The sequence below is a fragment of the Schistocerca piceifrons genome, chromosome 5 (genome assembly GCF_021461385.2).
Source record: "Schistocerca piceifrons isolate TAMUIC-IGC-003096 chromosome 5, iqSchPice1.1, whole genome shotgun sequence".
Classification (NCBI taxonomy): Eukaryota; Metazoa; Arthropoda; class Insecta; order Orthoptera; family Acrididae; genus Schistocerca; species Schistocerca piceifrons.
In genome coordinates, this window is record NC_060142.1 from 617,884,540 (window position 1) to 617,906,218 (window position 21,679).

Consider the following 21,679-nt stretch of genomic DNA (forward strand, 5'->3'; position numbering starts at 1 on the left):
TGTGCGGCGTTAGGATGTGACAGCATCCAATTAACGGACGGAAAGAGAACCTAGTCATACTAGTCGTCAAGTTTATGGTCTACCACTTCTCGCGAGGAAAATGGGGGATAGCCTGATTGAGCACGACAGAGCTTTAAACGTCCTGGCCGATTAAAACTGTGCCGGACCGAGACTCGAACTCGGGACCTTTCCCTTTCGCGGGCAAATGCTCTACCAACTGAGGTACCCAAGCATGACTCACGGCCCCTCCTCACAGCTTTACTTCTGCCAGTACCTCGTCTCCTACCTTCCAAACTTTACAGAAGCTCTCCTACGAACCTTGCAGAACTAGCACTCCTGAATGAAAAGATATTGTGGAGACACCGCTTTGCCACAGGCTGGGGGATGTCTCCAGACTGAGATTTTCACTCTGCATCGGAGTGTGCGCTGATATAAAACTTCCTGTCAGGTTAAAACTTAGAGCTAGTTCTGCAAGGTTCGCAGGAGAGCTTCTGTAAAGTTTGGAAGGTAGGAGACGAGGTACTGGCAGAAGTAAAGCTGTGAGAAGGGGGCGTGAGTCATGCATGGGTAGCTCAGTTGGTAGAGCACTTGCCCGCGAAAGGCAAAGATCCCGAGTTCGAGTCTCGGTCCGGCACTCAGTTTTAATCTGCCAGGAAGTTTCATATCAGCGCACACTCCGCTGCAGAGTAAAAATCTCATTCTGGAAACATCACAGCTTCTCTAAATCTAAGCCTACCATTCAACATCCAGTAAAGGGCTCCCTGCAAAATACTGTGTCATCGCATCCCAAGACTAGCAGCATCGACTAGAGAACCACCGTATCATTAGTAGGTTCTCGTTAATACTACGTAGACGATTGGATCTGGAGTGGTGACATGACGGGGAAGTATGAATTGCTGATGGATAGCGTCGCTTTGTTTTCAGCGATGCGTTTCGTTTCTTGACAACCCAGGATTAACAGCGTCGGCGAGCATGGAATTCTGAATGTTTCTTCAGTCAGTTGGAAGTTGATGGCTGGAGACAGAAGTACGTTGTTACTGTCTACGGAAACTAGATCATAGGTGTTGGCGTCAGTTGAGGCTTGATGATAATGTGTTGCCGGCCGCGGTGGCCGAGCGGTTTTAGGCACTTCGGTCCGGAACCGGGCGACTGCTACTGTCGCAGGTTCGAATCCTGCCTCGGGCATGGGTGTGTGTGATGTCCTTAGGTTAGTTAGGTTTAAATAGTTCTAAGCTCTAGGGGACTGATGACCTCAGATGATAAGTCTCATAGTGCTCAGAGCCATTAGAACCATTTAGATAATGTGCTGAATCATTGTAACTGGTAGCCATATAAGAAATTACATTGAAAGGACAGCTGTAAGTGTTCCGTTTTATTATTTGGGTAAAAGACCTCTCCGTTCTTGTTTTGGAGAGGCATGGTGTTGTTATTCCTGGCATCATGGTGCAGGGAACTACCCCATGCTATTGCAGCTCACGGCGGGTAGTGACAGAGGGTAATATGTTGCCAAAACGAAATATCCGTCTCACTCGTCAAATGCGACAGTATCTTGGTGCCATTTTTCAACGCGGAAACGTTCGTACACATCTGGCACATCTGGCACGTTTCCATAAGACCTGTCTGCGTGATTAGAGGTACTCTTGTGGTCAGTGAGGTCGGCAGATCTAACCGCAATAGAAAAGTTGTGGAACCGTTAAAAAAAAAATGGTTCAAATGGCTCTGAGCACTATGGGACTCAACTGCTGAGGTCATTAGTCCCCTAGAACTTAGAACTAGTTAAACCTAACTAACCTAAGGACATCACAAACATCCATGCCCGAGGCAGGATTCGAACCTGCGACCGTAGCGGTCTTGCGGTTCCAGACAGCAGCGCCTTTAACCGCACGGCCACTTCGGCCGGCCTGTGGAACCGTCTCGGACGTCAAATCCGACTCAGTGCCGGTATATACGATATCAAGATAGAGTCAGAACATCTGTGGGCTTGCATAGATAGGAGAGGACACAATGAATTTATGGCACCCTTCGCAATCGAATCCGTGCAAACGTCCTGGCAAGAGGGGTGCAACTCGCACTGGTAAGTGTACTGACACTAGCAACTTGTTTGTCAATTTGACAGTATTTCGTAATCACTGAAATAACATCCCATACTCCCAGAACCCGTGAAATGTCATTTCATTAAATTCTTTCCTTCTGACTCGTACGCTTTTTTGTCAGACAAGCTTACATGTACAAAACTCTGCGTTGATCCGTATTCCTTCTGCAGCATCAGTACCATGAAATCACCTCTCCCATTTGTTTATCTGTCTAACCTGAACCAGTGTCCCTCCAGAGATGAAGGTACAGACCAAGTGGTAACTGCGCAGCACAGTTAAGATTACCTGCAACGTAGTATTAAACAGCTACTATGTAAGGCATACGTATATGCGGATGCTGTTGATTACAGACCAACGCGTCTCTGACATAATAAATTCTTCTTTCATCAGCAATTCGCAGCAAAAGCTTCTAATATTAATACAACGCACATATTTCCTGTGAATTGTTGAACTGAGTTGAAACGTAAAATTGTTATCGATAAGAAATACGTTTTCGCTCAGGAAGTGTTATCCGTTACTGCACAGAAGTCGGTCAACCGAAAGAAGAGATACGTGGTCCACATACGACGGCGTGGGCAGCTTCGCCGGAAAGATAGCGACCTAGTTGGCACCTCTTTCACTTGCCCGATCACAAGAAACGGGCACCAAGCTGTTACTGTATGACCACACAAATTCGTAAGGAAGGGAATTACTTAGTTTCGACGCAGATTGTAGTTCGTTGCGCTCACTATTGTAGTCTCACAAGGAGGTATTACTTTAAATGCTGATTATAGACAGCTACAGCAGATAACGTGAAAAGTTGTATAAACGCGTCGCATAGCTATAATATGTTATGAATTTTCTATATACACTACTGGCCATTAAAATTGCTACACAATGAAAAAATGCAGATGATATACGGGTATTCATTGGACAAATATATTATACTATAACTGACATGTGATTACATTTTCCGGCAATTTGGGTACATAAATCCCGAGAAATCAGTACCCGGAACAATCACCTCTTGCCGTGATAACGTCCCTGGTAGGCTTGGGCATTGAGTCAAATAGAGCTTGGATGGCGTGTACAGGTACAGCTGCCCATGTAGCTTCAACACGATACCACATATCATCATGAGTAGTGACTGACGTTCTGTGACGAGCCAGTTGCTCGGCCACCATTGACCAGATGTTTTCAATTGGTGATAGATCTGGAGAATGTGCTGGCCAGGGCAGCAGTCGAACATTTTCTGTATCCAGAAAGGCCCGTACAGGACCTGCAACATGCGGTCGAGCATTATCCTTCTGAAATGTAGGGTTTCTCAGGGATCGAATGAAGGGTAAAGCCACGGGTCGTAACACATCTGAAATGTAACGTTCACTGTTCGAAGTTCCGTCAATGCGAACAACCGGTGACGGAGACGTGTAACCAATGGCACCCCAAACCATCACGCCGGGTGTTACGCCAGTATGGCGATGACGCATACACACTTCCAATGTACATTCACCGCGATGTCGCCAAACACGGATGCGACCATCATGATGAAAGAGAGCTTTACTGCAAGTTTAAACGCAGCCAAAACCTCTCAGACAAACAGAAACTAAATGATGTCAAAGTCAGCGTAAGGAGGGCTATGCGTGAAGCGTTCAGTGAATTCGAAAGTAAAATTTTATGTACCGACTTGACAGAAAATCCTAGGATGTTCAGCTCTTACATTAAAACAGTAAGTGGCTCGAAACAGCACATCCAGACACTCCGGGATGATGATGGCATTGAAACAGAGGATGACACGCGTAAAGCTGAAATACGAAACACCTTTTTCCAAAGCAGTTTCACAGAGGAAGACCGCACATCAGTTTCTTCTCTAAATCCTCGCACAAACGAAAAAATGTCTGACATCGAAATAAGTGTCCAAGGAATAGAAAAGCAACAGGAATCACTCAACAGAGGAAAGTCCTCTGAACCTGACGGGATACCAATTCGATTCTACACAGAGTACGCGAAAGATCTTGCCCCCATTCTAACAGCTGTGTACCGCATGTCTCTAGAGGAACAGAAGGTTCCAGAAGATTGGAAAAGAGCACAGGTAGTCCCAGTCTTCAAGAGGGGTCTTCGAGCAGATGCTCAAAACTATAGACCTATATCTCTGACATCGATCTGTTGTAGAATTTTAGAACATGTTCTTTGCTCGCGTATCGTGTCATTTCTGGAAACCCAGAATCTACTCTGTAGCAATAAAATGGTTCAAATGGCTCTGAGCACTATGGGACGTAACATCTATGGTCATCAGTCCCATAGAACTTAGAACTACTTAAACCTAACAAACCTAAGGACATCACACAACACCCAGTCATCACGAGGCAGAGAAAATCCCTGACCCCGCCGGGAATCGAACCCGGGAACCCGGGCGCGGGATGTAGCAATCAACATGGATTCCAGAAACAGCGATCGTGTGAGACCGAACTCGCTTTATTTGTTCATGAGACCCAGAAAATATTAGATACTGGCACCCAGGTAGATGCCCTTTTCACTTGACTTCCGGAAGGCGTTCGATACAGTTCCGCACTGTCGCCTGATAAACAAAGTAAGAGCCTACGGAATATCAGACCAGCTGTGTGGCTTGATTGAAGAGTTTTTAACAAACAGAAGACAGCATGTTGTTTTCAATGGAGAGACTTCTGGAGTGTTATGGGACCATTGCTTTTCACAATATATATAAATGATCTAGTAGGTAGTGTCGGAAGTTCCATGCGGCTTTTCGCGAATGATGCTGTAGTATACAGAGAAGCTGCAGCATTAGAAAATTGTAGCGAAATGCAGGAAGATCTGCAGCGCATAGTCACTTGGTGCAGAGAGTGGCATCTGACAAAAGTAATGTATTGCGAATACATAGAAAGAAGGATCCTTTATTGTATGATTATATGATAGCGGAACAAACACTGGTAGCAGTTACCTCTGTAAAATATCTGGGAGTATGCTTACGGAATGATTTGAATTTGAATGATCATATAAAATTAATTGTTGGTAAGGGGGGTACCAGGTTGAGATTCATTGGGAGAGTCCTTAGATAATGTAGTCCAACAACAAAGGAGGTGGCTTACAAAACACTCGTTCGACCTATACTTGAGTATTGCTCATCAGTGTGGGATCCGTACCAGTTCGGGTTGACAGAGGAGATAGAGAAGATCCAAAGAAGAGCGGTGCGTATCGTCACACGGTTATTTGGTAAACTTGATAGCGTTACGGAGATGTTTAGCAAATTCATGTGGCAGACTCTTCAAGAGAGGCGTTCTGCATCACGGTGTAGCTTGCTGTCCAGGTTTAGAGAGGGTGCGTTTCTAGATGAGGTATCGAATATATTGCTTCCCCCTACTTATACCTCCCGAGGAGATCACGAATGTAAAATTAGAGAGATTCGAGAGCGCACGGAGGCTTTCCGGTAGTCGTTCTTCCCGCGAACCATACGCGACTGGAACAGGAAGGGAGGTAATGAGAGTGGCACGTATAGTACCCTCCGCCACACACTGTAGGGTGGCTTGTGGAGTATAAGTGTGGGTGTAGATGTAGATGTAGATGCTGTCAACTGAACCTACATTCATCCGAAAAAATGACGTTTTGCCATTCGTGTACCCAGCTTCGTCGTTGAGTACACCATCGCAATCGCTCCTGTCACCGCATCTTCTTCCTGTCAGTTAAATTTCTCATCTGTAGTACGTCATCTTCGTGGTGTAGCAATTTTAATGGCCAGTAGGGTACAACTGGTTCCTGATGTTCTCCATGCACCCACCATTTCCTGTGGCTATGTTGTCCATTGCTACAGATACATCAAATGCTAAAGATTTAATTTTAAAAATTCTGCGTATTATCAGTTATATGTGATTGATTTCAATGTATTCTTGAAAAAATCTCAAGGAAATATTATTGAAATGACAGACACCTACAGTGGGTTTGCTAGAGCTCCGACAACTACCAACTCCTAAACTTCCTTCCAGACTGCAATCTTATACAAGCTAGCATCGCATAGTCTAGCGTCGATTTTTATCGTAAACAAATTATTGTCATTTTCATTTTTCTTGTCGAATCTACGCCACTTGCTCATCACCTCAATCATCGCTCGCTGTGGCAATGAATACTTTGACACTAGTACTACGACAGCTACTACTACTGTACATGAACTCTGCCCACAGGACCTGGCGGGCTATGCAGAACTGACCGACCCCGTGTCGTCCTTTGCTAATGGTGTAATTGGATATGGTATGCAAGGGTGTGGTGTGAGAAAACCACTCTCCCTGCCGTTGGTCCCACGAAGTTCAGTGCACTCCATTTTAATTCTCCCACCAGGAAAAATACCTGACTATAAGCAACCGAACCCAGGTCCTCCATATGGCGGTCAACGCGCTGACCACACGGGTACGAAGACAGACACTACTGCTACAACTACTGCTAATACTACTCTTACCAATTATAATAATAATTACTATTATTGTGGTGTAGGGCAGTCCTTAAGCAACAATACCAGCAGAAAACAGGAAATATCACGAGGTTAATGGCTGCTTAGTTAAATGAAAACTGAAGAGCATAAACAATCAAGAACTTCACGGAAACATGTGTTCAGTCTCGATCGACATACAATTATCGAACGCCTAGGTGACGTACTCAGATCTCTATTCAAAAAATGACGGGCTGTACACATACATCGGACAGTATGGCACGAAAACAAGGAAAACTAAGTGCAGTTAGTAATGTAATAAACAGTATGTCATCTCTGCAGGATCTGTGGGGATCACATTTGGAAACGTTCCCATGTTGCACTCAGATGTAAACAGGATATCTGAAAAAGCATCATCTGGTTGTCACAATAAATCCATCAAACTCTAGATGTTTTATCTACTTTTTACTGTATGTTTACTTTACATTACATTTGACTCGGCAACTGACCGTATTTCGTTCAATCAGTTACATCTATAAATTTGCTTAGGGTTAACTAATAATCTGTGGTAAAAATATTGCAAAAATGTTATTATTATCATTACTATCAGAAACATTACGACAATCACTATCACTCCTACTATTACTACATCTACAAGTCTGCGTCCACCGCTATTATGTCTAAGAATATTTTGATGTATAGCCACAGAAAACGATCTATCTCTATAAAAGCTCTTTTCCACCAGGTATTCCTCAGTTTACTGCATTCCAGTCGCTAGATTGATTTATAGGCTTCTTGGACACTGAAGAACACTTTGGAATCGTAATTAATCGTCCAGTTCAAATCAGACAGCAGTTTCTATACGTACACTTTTCTCTTGCCCTCCCAGTTTCCTAGGGGCATTCCACTTGTAAAGGACGTTGTCATGTTCACATCGATCGCTCTCCCATTGCTACCAGCACCAACCCGATGCCTCGGGTTGACAGAGTATGCAGAAGACCCTTCTTTGTCGCTGCTATACCAGAGTTCATATGACGATACGCCCATCGTGCCGTTTTGCATACTGTGACAGGAATGTTGTTATCATCTGTGAATGTGAGTCGTCATACCGATTCTGCTATACACCTGGTTTACCAAACACCTCGCAGTAGATATAGCCGCACACTTAAGTACATTTCTACATAACGTTCTCTGGAGTGCAAGCTAAAATGGTAATATTAGATAATCCCTGACTGCTGCATACCATAAACATAATTCCCACTTAGCGTTCTAGAATGGTTGAATGGTCCGATGGCAGCGATCACAATGGGTCTAAGCGACACAATCCAATGAGTATTTTTTATTCTAGTCATGCAGAGAAGTTTTGCGTTAGCATTGATGAACATAAGCAAACATTTCTTCAGAAACAAAAGCCACCTTGAGGCGAAGCTCAATTCTGGAGATATTACAATGCCCAATTGTATCTTTTTGGCGTTGGAACGTAAGTAACAAGAGTGAACACTCAGTAACTAACATGTATTTTTACGCTAATGGTTGACATTAGTTCACCATAAAACATTGTCTTTTACACTAATGCTTACTCAACTTGTATGCGTATCTACCTATGACGAGTACGAGGTGCATTCAAGTTCTAATTCCTCCGGTTTTTTTCTCCGGACTGGAAAGAGATAGAAACATGTGCATTGTTTTAAAATGAGGCCGCGTTCATTGTCAATACGTCCCAGAGATGGCAGCACCGTACCGCAGATGGAATATTACCGCCAGCGGCGAGAATGAGAACTGTTTTAAATACTTAAAATGGCGACGTTTTCCTTACTTGAACAGCGTGCAATCATTCGTTTTCTGAATTTTCATGGTGTGAAACCAATTGAAATTCATCGACAGTTGAAGGAGACATGTGGTGATGGAGTTATGGATGTGTAGAAAGTGCATTCGTGGGTGCGACAGTTTAATGAAGGCAGAACATCGTGTGACAACAAACCGAAACAACCTCGAGCGCGCACAAGCCGGTCTGACGACATGATCGAGGAAGTGGAGAGAATTGTTTTGGGGGATCGCCGAATGACTGTTGAACAGATCGCCTCCAGAGTTGGCATTTCTGTGGGTTATGTGCACACAATCCTGCATGACGACCTGAAAACGCCAAAAGTGTCATCCAAGTGGGTGACACGAATACTGACAGACGACCACATGGCTGCCCATGTGGCATGTTGCCAAGCAATGTTGACGCGCAACGACAGCATGAATGGGACTTTCTTTTCTTCGGTTGTGACAGTGGATGACACGTGGATGCCATTTTTCAATCCAGAAGCAAAGCGCCAGTCAGCTCAATGGAAGCACACAGATTCACCGCCACCAAAAACATTTCGGGTAACCGCCAGTGCTGAAAAACTGATGGTGTCCATGTTCTGGGACAGCGAGGGCGTAATCCTTACCCATGGCGTTCCAGAGGGCACTACGGTAACAGGTGCATCCTACGAAAATGTTTTGAAGAACAAATTCCTTCCTTCAATGCAACAAAAACGTCCGGGAAGGGCTGCGCGTGTGTTGTTTCACCAAGACAACGCACCCGCACATCGAGCTAACGTTACGCAACAGTTTCTTCGTGATAACAACTTGGAAGTGATTCCTCATGCTCCCTACTCACCTGACCTGGCTCCTAGTGACTTTTGGCTTTTTCCAACAATGAAAGACACTCTCCGTGGCCGCACATTCACCAGCCGTGCTGCTATTGCCTCAGCGATTTTCCAGTGTTCAAAACAGACTCCTAAAGAAGCCTTCGCCGCTGCCATGGAATCATGGCGTCAGCGTTGTGAAAAATGTGTACGTCTGCAGGGCGATTACGTCGAGAAGTAACACCAGTTTCATCGATTTCGGCTGAGTAGTTAATTAGAAAAAAATCGGAGGCCTTAGAACTTGAATGCACCTCGTATTCCATCTGCCCGTGATAGAAATAACAGCATCCTTTGGATCAGTCTTTCAATATCTGACGTATGTATTTATACCTGTAGATCCGATATCGATACGAATTACAAATATGATGCTTCGAAATTATTCACATACGAAACTGTAGAGCACTGGCAAGTGAAGTTTATAGACACCGGGTGGAAAGCGCTAACTCCACGAGTGTGCTGAGAGTAATATATCATTATGTGGGCTGGAATTTTGGAAACGGCGCTTGTGGCCGTGCTAGTAGCTACTTTGTCCGCCGCTCAGTGATTACGGCGGAATCGCATTAGCATAACTAACGTGCCGGCACTGCTGTTTGAGTGAGGACTCTAATTTCATTCGCAGCTCCATATTGCTGGTATTATTCATGGAACCTGACACACAGGATCTCTACAGAACGGTTGATGAACTAGTCCAAAAACAAATCAAATTACTATAATCATCCCCACATCAACACGTCCACGCAGATCCACTTAAAATGCCACGGAGGGCAGTGAGAGCGGAACTAATTTAAGGTCAAATATCTCTATTTTCTGCACTTCGACAACGTAACAGCTTTAGCGCGGGACTAGTCTGTGAAATCTATACCCACTAAATTATGAGCTTGCCACGCAAACGAGAAATACTGCAGTAATTAGGAACACGCCACTATCAAAGTTACTGGATAGTAATAACTGAAATTCTTACTTGAAAATTCTTGTTTTTTAAATATGGAAAGCTGTTCTCAGATGTACGGTCTCATCCTTAATCAATCTTAGAGGAATAAGATGGCATCAAAAGACTAGCTAAGGGCTAAAGTAGTATCTATTCTTAACAATGTTTATAAAAATAAATGTGCTTACTATGGAGGTATAAGCCTCCTAGATTCAGCCTATATGCCAACATCCCGAACGTATGACATAAAAGTGTATTGGAAAAATTAGTGCCTCAGGAATAACGAGGTTTTAGAAAAGGAAGATCAGCTACTAACAATATATTTACATTGCAATCAGTTACAGAAGAGAGACAAGAAGTCAGTAGGGAAACTCATCACGTTTTCATGGACTTTGAAAAAGCATTCGATAATGTGAATAGAATAATGCTATGCAATATCATTTATATTGTTCATGTTCTCAGCGCTGGTATCAACTGAGATACTGTCGCAAGTACAATTTTTTTAAATCTAACAGTGAACTTTTTATAACTGAATTCGATAGCGCTTGAGTATAACCGTTATATAGTGTTTGCTAATGTTGACGTTCAAACCTCTCGTAAAAAAATCTATAAATATACTAGAATGTGAGAGCACGGTGACCGGAAACGGCATTTGTGGTGCGAACACTGCGAAACAGGCGTCTCGGACAATGCTGCGTACTTCTGTACCGTAGTCCGCTTGCTTAGCTGGATGGTAATGTGCTTGCCTCCCATGGAAGTGGGCCCGGGTTCGATTTCCGGCCGGTTGGAGATTTTCTCCGCTCGGGGACTGGATGTTGTGTTGTCCCGACTCGGGCCTTCCGGCCTACGATCCCATACGCTCAATTCCATTTTTTGTTGTGTACCGTAAGGCAGGCCTGCGCTACGAGAATAAAACTTGAACCAGCTCACGACCCAGATGCTGGTTCACCACGAATGTTGTTTACGGAAACACCACGAGGGTTAGATACTAGCGTGTCACAAAATTCTTAGGAATAGTGCTTTTAACATTTGTATTCCCAGATTTACGTAAGCTGAAAAAGAGGAATCAACTGTTTATTCTCCAAAACTAGAGAGGTCTTACACGCTGCAGAAGGAAACTGGTGTGTTAAACATCTGAATGTTAGAAGGAAGATTTTTACCTATTTTTTCCTGTGCCTGGCTGTGTGCTTCTTAGAGGTAAAATACATGCTGTCGACCAGCTGTCTCTATCGACATTGCTCTAAATAGTATAATATGGGATACATTCTTTGAACTAACGATTTTATTAAAAGTACATTGTTGGCCACATAATCACCGCTAAATAATTTTTTTTTCTAATGAAACATCTTTTCGTGCCGAAAGCAAGACCGTAATGCATCACACGCTATCGACTTACTTCATACTGCGGTGAAATTTCGTACAACAGTAAGTGAAATAAACAATTTCCTAAAAATGATTTGATTGTACATTATTTAAGCATGTGTTCACATTGTTGGCCATGGACTGAAAGGTACATCTCCAATCGCCGTTAATAAGAACGATTAACAGATCCAGTAACTGTGGATGATATGGTAGAGTATGCACTGGTGATTCGACGACCAATATCGTCTGGCGTAGTTGACGCTTCGTCATAGACAGCATCTTTGAGTGCTCCCCAAAGAAAGAAATCTAGAGATGTTAAATCGGAGGAACTCGCAGGCCATTTGACAACAGAATTTCGTACTGTCCAACATCCAGGAAAGTTCTCATTCAGTATTTGTGTAGCAACACGGGACAAGTGAGCCGGACAGTCATTGTGTTGCAGCCTTTAGAATATCCAGTGGCACCTCTTCTAATTGAACCGGCAGGATGTTCGTCAGAAAGTGTGTGTATGAATGTCTGTTCGGAAAGCCTGAGATGAAGCAAGGTCCCACAATGTAATTTCTAATGGCACTACACCATATGTTTAGGCTCCACGGCCATTGATGTTCATCTGACGAAGTCATTGTGGGTTTTCGGCTGCCCTGTAGTGTATGTTATGCAAATTTACATTAGCGTAGTTTTAAACGTTGTTTCATCGGTAAAAAGCACACTCTGGTAAAACTTAGGTTCGTCTCGCAGTTGCTGAAGGGCAAACGGCCAAAATTCTGTATATGTTTGAAATCACGGTCGGCGAGTGCTCGATGTGGTGACGTGATAGGGATGGAGATTCTGACGATGCATGATGACAATCGTCTGGCTGCTTCCATATTTTTTGGCAACATGTCTCGTACCACTGTGCGGATTCATTAGTGTCATATCCAGAACAGCTTCTTCTTTTTCTCTGTCAGTTTTAGTCTCTTTTCTTGTCATCATCTTGACATTCGAGCAGTCTGTCGGAACTTTCTTTACTTTTTCGTTTAGGCTTCAGTTTTCTGATGCGGCCCGCCACAAATTCCTGTCTTGTATCAACCTCATCTCAGAGTAGTGTTTGCAATCTATATCCCCAATTACTTGCTGGATGTATTCCAATCTCTGCCATCCTCCAGTTTTTACCCTCTGCATCTCCTTCTAGTACCATGGAAGTCAATCCAACACCGACAACGATAGTTCAGGTATACATGCTGACGTCGCAAGCTGAAAATGAAGAAATAGAATGTGTATGAGGATACTGAAAGGGTGATACAGTATGTAAACAAATATGAAAATTTAATAGTCATGGGATACGGGAATGCAGCTGTAGGTGAAGGAGTAGAAGGAAAGGTTACTGGAGAATATGGGCTTGGGACAAATAATGAGAGAGGAGAAAGACTGGTTGAGTTCTGTGACAAGTTTCAGTTAGTAATAGCGAATACTCCGTTCAAGAATCACAAGAGGAGGAGGTATTCTTGGAAAAGGACGGACGATACGGGAAGATATCAGTTAGATTAAGTCATAGTCAGACAGAGGTTCCGAAAACAGAAACTGGATTGTAAGGCGTACCGAGGAGGAGACAAACACTCAGCTCACAATATAGTACTGATGAAAAGTACGCTGAAGTTTAAGACATTAGTCAGGAAGAATAAATGCGCAAAGAAGTGAGATACGGAAGTACTAAGGAATGACGAGATGCGGTTGAAGTTCTCTAAGGCTATAGATTCGGCAATAAGGAATAGTTCAGTAAGCATTACAGTTGAAGAGGAATAGATGTCTCCAAAAAGGGCCATCACAGGAGTTTCGAAGGAAAACATAGGTACAAAGAAGGCAACTCGAAGAAACTACGTGTAACAGAAGAAATACTTCATTCGATCGGTGAAAGGAGTAAGTCCAAAAATTTTCCGGAAAACTCAGGAAGAGAGAAATACAAGTCGCTGAGAAATGAAATAAATGGGAAGTGCATGGAAGCTGAGACGAAATTTCTCCAGGAAAAACGTGAAGACCTCAAAAAAGGAATGATTGTTGGAAGGACAGACTCAGCATACGGGTAAGTCAACGCAACCTTCTGTGACATTAAAAGCATATGTGATAACTTTAACTGGAATCCCACTGTTAAATGCAGAGGGGAGGGCGGATAGGTGGAAAGAATACATTGAAAGCCTCCGTAAGAGGGAATATTTGTCTGATCTAATAGAAGAAGAAACAGGAGTCGATTTAGAAGAGACAGGGGATCTATGTAGTATTATAATTTGAAAGAGCTTACGAGGACTTAATATCAAATAAGGCAGAATTGATTGATAACATGCCATCAGAATTTCTAAAATCATTGGGGTAAGTGGGAACATTTCACGTTGGTGTGTAGAATGTATGAGTCTGGCGACACACCATTTGACATTCGGGATAGGTTCATACACACAATTCCGTAGACGGCAAAAGCAGCTCATGCATCCAAGTGTCTTATAAGAATAATGTACAGAAGAATGGAAAAGAAATCTGTGGATGGTCTGGATGAAGATCAGTTTGGCTTTAGGACAAGTAAAGGCAAGGGGGTGGCAATTCTGACGTTGCGGTTAATACTGGAAGCACGACTAAAGAAAAATCAAGACACGTTCATAGTATTTGTCAACCTGGAAATAGCGTTCTACGATGTAAAATAGTGCAAGATGTTCGAAATTCTGAGAAAAGTAGGGGGGAGCAATAGGGAGAGGCGGGTCATATACAATATGTACAACAGGGAAGAGGGAATAATAGGAGTGGCCGAGCAAGAACGAAGTGCTCGTATTAAAAATAGTGTAAGACGGGATGTAGCCTTTCGCACCTAATGTTCAACCTGTACACCAAAGAAGCAATGATGGAAATAAACGAAAGTGCAATTAAAATGGCAGGTGAAAGGATATCAATGATACGATTAGGTGACGACATTGCTAATCTGAGTGAGAATGAAGAAAAATAACATGATCTGCTGAAGAGAATGAACAGTTTAACGAGTACAGAGTATCGTCTGAGGGTTAATTGAAGAAAGACGACGGTAATGAGAAGTAGTAGAAATGAGAACAGCCAGAAGCTTAACATCAGGATTGATGGCCATGAAGTAGATGAAGTTAAGGAATTCAGCTACCTTGGCAGTATAATAACCAATGACGGACGGAGGAAGGAGGACATAAAAAGCAGACTAGCATTGGCAAAAAGGGCGTTTCTGGCCAAGAGCAGTCTACCAATACCAAATATCGTCTCTATTTGAGGAATAAATTTCTGACAATGTACGTCTGGAGTACAGCATTGTATGTTAGTGAATTATGGTCTGTGAGAAAACCGGAACAGATGAGAATCGAAGCATTTGAGATGTGGTGCTGCAGAAGAATGTTGAAAATTAGGTGGACAGATAAGATAAGGAATGAGGAGGATCTGTGCAGAATCCGAGAGGAAAGTATATGTGGAAAACAGATAAGGAGAAGGGACAAGATGATAGGCCATCTGTTAAGTCTTCCTAGGTACTGGAGGGAGCTGTAGAGGACCAAAATTGTAGAGCAAGACAGAGATTGGAATACATCCAGCAAATGACTGAGGACGTAGGTTGCAAGTGCTACTCTGAGATGAAGAGGTTAGGACAGAAGTGGAATTCGTGGCGGGCTGCATCAACCAGTCAGAAGACTGATGAGAGAAATAAAAGTCTTCAGCTTTGCAAGCCATATCCCGTCCTGGTCCAATCTGTTGCTGTTACTGTACAAAGTACTTGACTGACATTTAAATAAAACTGTGGCGTTTCTGTTGTCTAAGTTTAATCTGATTGTTAATAAAGCTTGACTTACTTCCAAAGACAGTGAATTTGACTCCCAGCTGTCACGAAAAGGGCTTAGGAATAAAGTTATTTGAATCGAATTTAAGCCAATGGTACACTATGTGATCAAAAACATACGGACACCTCCAAAAGCATACGTTTTTCATATTAGGTGCACTGTGCTGCCACCTTCTGCCAGGTACTCCACATCAGCAACTTCAGTGGTCTTTATACATTGTGAGAGGGCAGAATAGGGCGTTCCGCGGAACTCACGGACATCGAACGTGGTCAGGTGACTAAGAGTCACTTGTGTCGTACCTCTGTACGCGAGATTTGCACACTCCTATAAATCCCAAGATCCGTTCTTTCCGATGTGACAGTGAAGTGGAAACGTCAAGAGACACGTACAGCACAAAAACGTACAGACCGACCTCGTCTGTTGACTGACAGGCACCGCCGACAATTTAAGAGGGTCATCATGGGTAATAGGCAGGCATCTCTCCATACCATTTCACAGGCATTCCAAACAGCATCAAGATCCACTGCAAGTACTATCACAGTTAGGTGGGAGGTGAGAAAACTTGGATTTCATGATCGAGCGGTTGCTTTTAAGCCATACATCACGCCGGTGTATGCGAAACGACGCGTCGCTTGGTGTAAGGAGCGTAAACATTGGACGACTGAACAGTGGAAGGACGTTTTGTGGAGTGACGAATCACGGCACACAATATGGGGATCCGATGGCATGGTGTGGGTATGGCGAATGAGCGGTGAACATCATCTTCCAGCGTATGTAGTGCCAACAGTAAAATTCGGAGACGGTGGTGTTAAGGTGTGCCCGTGTATTTCATGGAGTGGGGCTTGCTCCTCTTGTGGTATTGCTTGGCGCTGTCGCAGCACAGGAGTACAGTAATGTTTTAAGCACCTTCTTGCTTCCCACTGCTGAAGAGCAATTCGGGGATGGCGACTGCATCTTCCAACGTGAACGAGCAACTGTTCATTTTGCACCGCCGGTGGCGGAGTGGTTACACGACCATAACATCCCTGTAATGGACCGGCCTGCACGGATTCCTGACCTGAATCCTATGGAACACCTATGGGATGTTTTGGAACGCAGCCTTCGTGCCACGCTTCACCGAGCAACGTCGATAGCTCTCCTCAGTGCAGCACTCAGTGAATAATGGGCTCCCATCCCCCAAGAAACATTCCAGCACCAGATTCAACGTTTGTCTACGAGAATGGAAGCTATCATCAAGGCAAAGAGTAGGCAAACACCATATTGAATTCCAGCATTACCAACGGAGGGCGAAACGATCTTGTAAGCCATTTTCAGCGAGGTGTCCGGATACTTTTGTTCACATCGTGCATGTTTCTCAGAGATGAGGGATATTAAATTCCGTAACAATTACCAACCAATTAACTTTCACTGATAAATATTATCGCAAATTTAGCAGCATCAAATGAGAATAAAATCTCGAGCATTATTCGTGGCGCGTTTACGGAGCATAAGGGCGTTGCATGTGATACAACTGGTCTTCAGGAAGTGAGTACCCCATATTACATTCTTTTTTTTTTCATTTCTTATATGGCTCGCTGTTCTGACGAACTTCTTTTCGAAGAACCAGAGGACAGAAAATGATTTCATGAAACGACGAGAGGGATCACACAATGGGATCACATCATGAGATGACCAGTTTTGTTCTGACTACCCAGCGAATAGTTAGTACACATATGATCGATCCTACTGCTAATGGTGTGGATGTGATTTCCAGTCGTGACGTCAGAATGTACGACGCCAAAGTCATTGTATCGACTTGCCTGATGCAGAAATGAATGTTGGTCGTCACAAATAGGCAGAATAAACATGCATCGGCCTTTTATGGGCAGACATCTGTTGAGTTAGCAAATATCAAATTATCTCAGTGAGGTAATCGAAATACCCGATATCCAAATACTTCATAAACCAGAATCTATACACCAAAATATTCCTTATTTTACCAGTTCGCTGTGTTCCAATTATGCCATTTATACGTTCCAAAGAAATGAATGTTTATATATTTTTTCCACCCTTCGTCTTTATGATGGCTCCAACCCTTCCAGGGACGATTTAAAAGAGGTATGTGAATATCTGAGGAGGAATGGCAGCAAATTTTTCTCAACACCCGAACCCAAATAAGGTAGTGATATTGGACGCTCGGGGCTGACTCATTCCAAAGCTGATCTTTTGGGATCAGGTCAGGACTCCAGGCAGACCATCCCCTTTCAGAAATACTATTGATCACAAACCATTGTCGGAAGGATGTTGTTTTATGACAGAGTGCATTACTACACTGATACAAACAGTCACAGTCTGAAATTTTCCTCTATGCAGACACAATGCTGTAAAATGTATGAACGCGCTTCCGCACTTAGCGTTTCCTTCTGCACAATAAGTGGATCAACACCATAAATATGCAAAATGCTCCAATACCGTAACACCACATGCACCATACTTCACTGAAGGTACTACGATGGCAGGTTACGTTCTATTGCCAATCCGGGGGCTAGAACAGGAAATTGAAGTATTGCATCTAACGTTGGCTGAAGTGAAATCAAACTTAAAAGACGAACTAGCTGAATTATAGACTGAATGTAAAACCTGTGTAAGGGACAAAATGCAATTGTTGATGGAAAAGCAAACTACCTCCTAAAAAGGATTTATTTCCTATTTTTCGGCCTTAATTGGTTTTTGAATATGTTATTTTAAGAGCTACCTTAATTTAAGTGATCATAAAATTTTTACATTTATGAAAATAGTACTTCTCCAGTAACTAATAAGAATAGGGGTATATGCCTTACCTTATGCCATTAAAACATGGGTAAGCCCAAAATTCAAATAAATAAAGAAAAGCACTAAGCGCTTTTGTAATTTTATAATAACCTGGAACACACTTTTGTATGTTGTTCATTTAAAGTTCAGTCAGCAAAATACAGGCTGAAGTTTAATTTGGAAAATGATTAAACAATGGAATAGCACATGTCTTAAAAATAAAACACTGTTGCTGTGGTAACTCTTGATAAAATCTTTCCTTTCTTCTATTAGGTAAGAAATAAACATTTTCAAATCACTTCCAGTTGCACGAGTGATAGTTCCAATCTTGTTTTCTTTCCTTTTTAACTACGTTTTTCAACATATGGTTCTGGACCTCATATTCTATTTTTTTTGTAAAAATGCTTCCAGGGCTGGTCTTTGAGATTTTCACTGGAGCAACCATTGAAATTCCCAGTTTAGTAGTGTTAAGGTAGTCTTTTTCTGCCTTGGTGAAGACGAAAAGATCTCTGTTTTCCATCACTGTAGTCGGAAATGTTTCTTTGTGACAAGCATCACATAAATCTCTGACAAGATCTAAGAGGATGTCACACTTCTCAATACTTTTTCATTCTCCATTATAGGAAAGTAGCTAACAAAGCTTAGATATAAATGACTCGAGATTATATATTTGTGATGAATTTCGTCAAAACCATCGCTACAAATCAGTTGGATACATAAGAACAATATATTAATAATTTTATTTTGCCACAACAGTAGTCACCCTAGGCTGAAACAAGATAATTTGCGTGTATAGTAAACCTGACAAATGGGAAACTTGTTGTAAGGGTACAGACATTGTACAAATATCACTTGTAGAAGCCGTGAACTCTTTTTTATCACTTTTCATCTGTCCCCTGGGTTTGTACATCTACATCACAGCCTACAAGCCACCTAATGGTTTGTGGCGGAGGGTACCTTTTGTATCACGAAATGAATCCTCCAACCCTGTTCCACTAGCGAACAGCGCGTGGTAGGAATGATTGTTGGTACGCCTCTGTATTTGCTCCAATTTCTAAAATTTTCTCCTCGTGGTCATTACGCGAGAAGAATGTGGGGGCAAGTATTTGGTTGTACGACTCTTCACGGGAAGCACTCTCTAGAAATTTCAATAGTTAATCTCTCCGTGGTGCAAAACTCGTTTAACGTCTTTTCAAAAACAGACATAATGTCTTATGGGATAACAGCAATCAGTGATTTTATAATGTCACTTAAAATCCGTCTTGATTGCAAATTTTTTTTTTATTATTCATATGACCGGTTTCGGTTCATTCAGAACCATCTTCAGATGTGACGTAGCATGTGAAAGTTGCTGGATTTGCACGGGTTACTCCTGTAACTGAAATATCAGATCTGAAGATAGTTCTGAATGAACCGAAACCGGTCATATGAATAATAAAAAAAAAAAATTGCAATCAAGACGGATTTTAAGTAACGTTTAACGTCTGCCGATGGAGTTTGTTGACCGTCTCCGTAACGCTCTCGCGCCGGCGAAACGAAACACGCCGCTCTTCATTCGATCTTCTCTATCTCATGTATCAGTCCTTCCTGGTGGGGATCCCAGTTGGATGAACGATACTATAGAATCGGTCGAACAAGCTCCTTATAAGCTACTTGCTTCGTGGATGCGCTACATTTCATTAAGATTCTTCCTTTGAATTTGAGTCTGGCATCTGCTTTTTCCACTGTTTGTTTTGTATGGTCATTCCACTTAAGGTTGCTCTGGATAGTTAATTCTAGATATTTTACGTTAGGTACTGTTTCCAGTGGTTTGTCAACAGTGTAGCTGCACAGCAGTGGATTCCTCTTCCTGCGTATCCGCTTATTTGCGTGCAGGATCAACAGACAGACCCCGCACCAGTCTTCTCTGGAGGTGATTCTGCAAATCGTTACTATCTTCTGGCGTTGCTACTTTGTTATAGACAATCGCATCATCTGCGAACAACTTCAAAGATCATCCAACTCTTTCTACCAGATCATTTATTTATCTTGTAAACAGTAACCGTCCTATCACACTTCCCTGGTGTACTCAGGGAACTGTATCTCTCTCCTTTTCTACATCTACATCTACATCTACATTTATACTCCGCAAGCCACCCAACGGTGTGTGGCGGAGGGCAGTTTACGTGCCACTGTCATTACCTCCCTTTCCTGTTCCAGTCGCGAATGGTTCGCGGGAAGAACGACTGCTGGAAAGCCTGCGTGCGCGCTGGAATCTCTCTAATTTTACATTCGCGATCTCCTCGGGAGGTATAAGTAGCAGGAAGCAATATATTCGATACCTCATCCAGAAACGCACCCTCTCGAAACCTGGACAGCAAGCTACACCGCGATGCAGAGCACCTCTCTTGCAGAGTCTGCCACTTCAGTTTGCTATACATCTCCGTAACGCTATCACGGTTACCAAATAACCCTGTGGCGAAACGCGCCGCTCGTCTTTGGATCTTCTCTATCTCCTCTGTCAACCCGACCTGGTACGGATCGCACACTGATGAGCGATACTCAAGTATAGGTCGAACGAGTGTTTTGCAAGCCACCTCTGTTGTTGATGGACTACATTTTCTAAGGACTCTCCCAATGAATCTCAACCTGGTACCCGCCTTGCCAACAATTAATGTTATATGATCTTTCCACTTCAATTCGTTCCGTAAGCATACTCCCAGATATTTTATAGAAGTAACTCCTACCAGTGTTCGTTCTGCTATCATATAATCATACAATAAAGGATCCTTCTTTCTATGTATTCGCAATACATTACATTTGTCTATGTTAAGTGTCAGTTGCCACTCGCTGCACAAATACCTATCCGTTGCAGATCTTCCTGCATTTCGCTGCAATTTTCTAATGCTGCAACTTCTCTGTATACTACAACATCCCATCCGCGAAAAGCCGCATGGAACCTCCGACACTATCTACTAGGTTTCTGGGAGGAAACTCTAACGGATTACGATATTCCACTTTAATTCGTTTGTCGTTTAACATTTAACTCTTCAGCAAAGCATACATTTTACGAGTCTTTTCTAGGGTGATTATGTTTTAGCTAAGAAAATTTTTCTTTCAATGGATTTATTTTTTGTAAAAAATTGTATTGCGCTTCTTTGTCTGGATTAAAGTTCTCTGATTATTCAGATATTCGATTAAATATCTACGTGAAGTCTTCGCCCTTGTTTAATGTCTTTCCTCCTTGGAGAAACTTTCAGATTATTCAGGTACATATTCAAAATGGTTCAAATGGCTCTGAGCACTATGGGACTTAACATCTGTGGTCGTCAGTCCCCTAGAAATTAGAACTACTTAAACCTAACTAACCTAAGGACATCACACACATCCATGCCCGAAGCAGGATTCGAACCTGCGACCGTAGCGGAAGCGCGGTTCCGGACTAAAGCACCTAGAACCACTCGGCCACAACGGCCGGCTCATCCATTGTAGAACCACAGCCCACAAAGCGAAGACTGAGCACAAGTTTTTGGCCAGCTAATGGATCACAGTTCTAGGTCACTCACCGTATTCACCGGATTTGGCCGCTGCCGATTTCTGCTCGCTCCCCTGATTGGAGTCGGGTGTGAAAG